This window comes from Perissodus microlepis, chromosome 18, assembly GCF_051167445.1.
Source record: "Perissodus microlepis isolate ML-2025 ecotype Zambia chromosome 18, ASM5116744v1, whole genome shotgun sequence".
Lineage (NCBI taxonomy): Eukaryota > Metazoa > Chordata > Actinopteri > Cichliformes > Cichlidae > Perissodus > Perissodus microlepis.
Window position 1 is genome coordinate 31012430 of NC_140478.1, and position 4784 is coordinate 31017213.

A 4784-nucleotide genomic window follows, 5' to 3' on the forward strand; every position below is an offset into this window, starting at 1 on the left:
AAGACTCATTGATCACTAATGAAAGAACTCTGCGGTCTTTGCTTTTAGCAAATCAGGAAATCTTCCTGGAGATGTTCAATCAGTGACTTTTCTGTAAAACTCGGGCAGTTTTTCTGGTTGTTTGCAAATCACATCTTTACTTCAGGAATTAAAAGGACGTTTTTTGTAATTCTCTACAAATAAGAACAACCTCAGGGCTGAGTTGTAATATGCAGATTGCAATATTTCATGCTTGCAAAGGAAACAACCTGTCTGATATAAAATGTTCAGAAAGGTCTCTGTGCTCTTTGCTCTGAGTGTCAGTTAGTCTCATTAATGAGCCACCTCAGAGCCTCATTATAGTCTCACTGCAGGTTTGGTCATAGTAAAAAGAATGTGTGCACGCTAAGCTAGTCCACAGAAGCTTAAAGCTTGTACTTTTGGATTCCTGACTTATTGAACATCAAACCGGAGCACGAACAGATTCAGGGTGTTTTTATATTAGATCCTACAGACGTGACTGCTGTAGCCATGAAAGCAGGTTTCTGAAGCCGCCATTGTTTGTGCTTTGTGGTGCACCGACGCTCTCGTGCACACGCGTGCCTCTTTTCTTTTGCAGTGTACCTGTTCCTTCTTTTGTCTCCGGTGAAACCTGCCCGTCACGTCCTACTTTCAGTCCGGTCCCATCAGCAGAGACCTCTGTGTGCCGCGTCTGAGTGCACTGAGAGAGGAAGCAGGGAACACAGCAGCAGGACAGCAGCTCAACTCTGCCCTCTAAGGTGGGAAATGTGGTTACTGTATGCTGGTCTGTTAGTGGTTCAGCCACATTTTCTGTGTTTTTGTTTATCAATCTAGCTGGAAATAACGCGCTGCAGCCAAACGATTTCCTTTCTGACATTTCTCTCAGAGCATGTCTGAGTCACCACATCAAATAAAAATGTAGGAGTAATCCTCCTAAAAGTCAAGTAGTCATCATTCCAAGAAAGGAAGAGTTTCTTTTTATCTTCATTTAACATCGCAGCTCTTGTGCTATCATTCAGCTTTGTTTCGTGCTCCAGTATGGTGGCTCTGCTGTGTTATTGCAGAGGGAGGATGTACACAGCAGCGGTTCATCCAACGTTCATGCAGAATTTAAACCTTTAAGTGATCTGCAGACTAGAGGTTGCATTAAAGGGCGGAGCTGTGAAAATTCATTTGAATCATTTTTTAGTGGTAGACACATTTAATAGAGATCAATCGATCAAATCAATTTCAGTCACTGATACCATAAAGAGAGGGCTTTTCTCAGGGCAAGATAAACACGACCCTGAGTTTCCTGCACTCGCTGTCATGAGAAAACAGGAAATAGACCCCAAAAATTTAGATGCACATTTGTTTATATTTATTTTGTAACTTCTCTAATTCAGTATTATAATATCGTGTTTGGTGGTTACAGCAGAAGCACTGAAGCGTCGCCGTACGTGTGTCTAGACTTCACTTGTATTGGACAGACAACTTTCATATTAGATTTTATTTCATCCCTCAGCTGCCTTCTTCGACCCTGAAACTGTCAGTGTCAAGGACTGCGTGAAGCAGGCCGGGATGGAGGACCCAGAATGCAGACTCAACAGGCAGACTTAACTCAAAGCTCAGCTTCATTGCTGGAAGGAAAAACACAAAACTAAACTGGGAGATACTAGAAACTACACTCTCAAAGAGAACACACAGCCAGGGATGAGGGAGAACGTGACGCCGAACAAAGGGAGACGCAGACACTGAATACAAAAGGGAAACAGGGCAAAGAGGAAACACCTGGGAAACATGGCTGGCAACTAATCAGACAAACGAGACGTTGGAGAAGCAAAACAGAACGCGGCGCACAGGAAGTACAGGAACACACACTGAGACACAGACTGACTAGATCAGGCTTGGTCAACTCCAGGCCTCGAGGGCCGGTGTCCTGCAGGTTTTAGATCTCACCCTGGGTCAACACACCTGAATCAAATGATTCGTTCATTACCAGGCTTCTGGAGAACTACAAGACATGTTGAGGAGGTCATTTAGCCATTTAAATCAGCTGTGTTGGATCAAGGACACATTTAAAACCTGCAGGACACCGGGGCCTGGAGTAGATACAGGTAACAGCAGGAGCGACAGAGACAAGACTTTACGTGGGGCATGGGACAGCAGGGAGGCAAGACAACAGAAGACCTCAAAACTAGATTGGAAAGCCAAGACGACCTTACAACATAAACAGAGGGACGACAGAGAGCACACAGGAACTGGGGAGACAGACCGCTTAGACAAACAGGAAGACAAGATAGACTTCACAGGAAACACACAGCGGCAACATGCAGACAACAAGAACACTGAGACGAGACCAAAACACGAACAGGACCAATTACTAACTTAGACACCAAAACCAGAATAATACTGAATAAGCTCCCTTGGACAACGACTCAACAATCGGCCAGTATTCAGCCGTGGTTCGTTGGTCAGGAGAGTGAGAGTTTCTGATCCTGCACACTCTGCTAAGAGGAAATCCTGCAGAGTGGCCTCCTTCTGCCTCTCTGACCCTGCAGATGCTCCAAGACATTGATGCAGGATTCAGCCATGTATGTTTAATGTTATAAAGAGACAGACCAGTGATGCTGGCAGCTCAGTGTTAACAGTGTTGTGTGTGAATTTTATGGCAGATTCACCATAACTGTCATGGTCTGCGGTGGGTGGCTGGAATTTCCGTAAGGCTCCTGAACTTACCTGGGATCCGCCCCTGGGCAGGGCCAACTCCTCCAGCTCGTGCAAGCCTGGAGCCTATTGCTGGAGCCGATGTTGGGTTGATGGGTTCGTCATCAACACGTGTTGGTAACAGGCCCTTATGCTTCAGGTTCTTGCTGTGATTTATCTTGTTAGCAAGACTTTCTTGTGCTGCAGTTGCTGGATTCATCTTGGCTCATGCTCCACCTCCGGACTCAGGATACCAAGCAATCATTTTGAAAATCTCTCTGTGCCTCACCTGCCTGCCCTCCTGCCATCACACTCCAACTGAAGCCCCGGATCTCAGGTCAGCCTTTCCACGCCACTCAGCCTCCCCTGGATTCTCATCACCCCCCTCTCAACACTATGTCCCCTACTGCAAGTAAGAATTGCTACTCTTACAACTTGCCACTTCAGAGCTGCCTCCACTACCTCCCTAACTCCACTATCTTCTCTCTTCAGTGTGACTGTTCCCTGCTCAGCTCCACTCTGCATCTCAGGCCCCGTTCCCTCGCCCTAGCCACGTTTCCCAGGCCACGCCACGTCAAACTCCACGTCTTATTGTTTTTTGGTTTTTTTTGTCCTTGCTACTTTTCTTGCACTTAAGCCTAATAAATAATTGTTACACCATCTGCTTTCTCTGCTCTGGGTTTCTGCACCTGAGTCCTGTTCAGTACAGGCCACTCGGCCCCGTGACAGTAAACCTTTGAATCATTCAAAATGACAAACAGCCGTTGGAAATGTGAAAAAATATTTGGTTAATGAAGCTCTGCTGCAGGCTGTTTGTGCACTCGGCTGTGTAGTATTTGGTTTCCACTTCATGTTCACGCTGCACAGTTTTAAGATCCCAGTAAGATTTAGTCAGCCTGATGTTTAGATGCTTTTTGTTTTTCATTCTTTTCTTTATTTGTGATCTAACCCGTGGAAGCTGCAGGTCACCTGTTACTAAATAAAACAAATGGGATTTCTACACCCAGAGCCTGGTTCTGCAGTCTGTCGTGTCCTCGTCTTTGTTTGCCTGTCTCATTCTCCTCCCAGGGAAACAATGAGGGGACTCAATACGCTTACAATATCAGGCATCAAGTCTGGAATTTAAACTGGGATTTTATGTGCAAGTTTCAATTTATTTTAAACTTTTCATGGTGAAACAACCAAATCATTTAAACCTAAGAGGCCAAAGCAGAAAAAGAAAGAAGACTATGATGTGGAACCAGCTAAGAGTAAAGTTACTCAGAGTGCTCATTTCCTCATAAATTAACGTAGATTATATTTAAAACCAAGCAGTGTCTTAAACCTGCAGTCTTTCTAGTGGCCAGCAGGGGGGAAAGAAGTCCAGATGTACGGAGTTTTTGCAGATGTGACCACAAACGATGTCGTCTGCTATTTTGGACATCGGACAATCGTGGTGATGATGTATGATCAAGTGAATAAGGACTCAGTCACAAAGGCTTAGAGAGCGATCCACACGGAAAAATCAATATTCCCCAACTGGTTGTGAGCGGTTTCTGGAAATCCCTGGGAAAGTCGCACAGGCCTTCAGACCAGTCCATGACCACCCCCCAGTAACGATCTATCGCTGGGGAAAAACATGTATTCTTCAACCTGCTGGCAACCAAAACAATCGCTGCGAGGTTTCTTATGCATGTCATCGAACAAAAGCTACCTGCCTACAGTCTGTCCAGTATGGCAGGAAAAATAAACTTTTGACATATTTTCAGGCGAGAATGTAGCTGTGTAAGCTTCAAATATCTGCTCGGTTTATCAAGACATCACATATTCGCAAAAATGCTCCAATGTTTTCGGAAACCTCTGTTACCCACCAGCTCGATAGCAGACTGAGAGGTCAAGGATCACTAGAGCCCGGCCGAACAGCGAACTCCCGGCGCATCGTTTTCAAACCCCCCGCAGTCTTTCGCTACTCAGGTTAAATATGATATACATGCCAGCAAACATCCTCTCAGATGTTTGCTGGCCCCTCTCTAAGCTCATGTTAGCATATTTTTACATATAAAACAAGGCAAGAACAATAAAAGAAAAATTAGTAGCTATGAGTGAAACTAATCTCTGAG

At 45.1% G+C, this 4784-nt stretch overlaps 1 long non-coding RNA gene across 1 annotated transcript; it reads left to right on the plus strand.

The window, feature by feature from the left end:
* The first annotated feature begins 463 nt into the window (after window positions 1–463).
* Window positions 464–3681, plus strand: LOC146368547 (uncharacterized). The gene is made up of 3 exons (XR_014797633.1): window positions 464–758; window positions 1505–3097; window positions 3178–3681. It is a non-coding gene; the product is annotated as an uncharacterized LOC146368547 (long non-coding RNA).
* Window positions 3682–4784: the final 1103 nt, after the last annotated feature.